Genomic DNA, 526 nt, shown 5'->3' with positions numbered 1-526 from the left:
GGCCTATCCTTCAAGGCACACAGACTTTGGGACCCGACCAAGCGTCCCGTGAACCTTAGCTTCAAGGAATGTCCCAAGGTGGGAAACATCCTTGAATTCCCACAAGAATAAAGGAAGAACAACATGCATGATTGGACGAATTTTAGCATTAAACACCCTCCTTAATTCTTCTAGGATGGTGTCTACCTCCTTTTCTTTTTCCTCTCTTTTCCCCCTAAAGATCTTCTCGTTTGTTTCGAACCATATCTCCACACTCCCTTCCTCATTCTCGAGTGTGGTCAACTCTCTCCACTCAACTCTCTCCATAAGATCAAACGTGAAAGTCCTATCTTTTCCCACGATCTCTTCCTCACACTCCTTTTCTTCATCACTCTACTCTATTGGATTAGAAAAATTACTCACACTCTCACACGAATAGAATGAAGCATTATCCCCTTCACTCACCAACTCATTCTCACCCAAGACAAAGGATTCATCTTCTAAAAAGTTAAAGCAATCATACTCATGTTTAAACAAAAGAGAATCC

Source organism: Ipomoea triloba, chromosome 16 (assembly GCF_003576645.1).
Source record: "Ipomoea triloba cultivar NCNSP0323 chromosome 16, ASM357664v1".
NCBI classification, from domain to species: domain Eukaryota; kingdom Viridiplantae; phylum Streptophyta; class Magnoliopsida; order Solanales; family Convolvulaceae; genus Ipomoea; species Ipomoea triloba.
The sequence above is the reverse complement of the archived record's forward strand: the minus strand, read 5'-3'. Positions refer to the sequence as shown.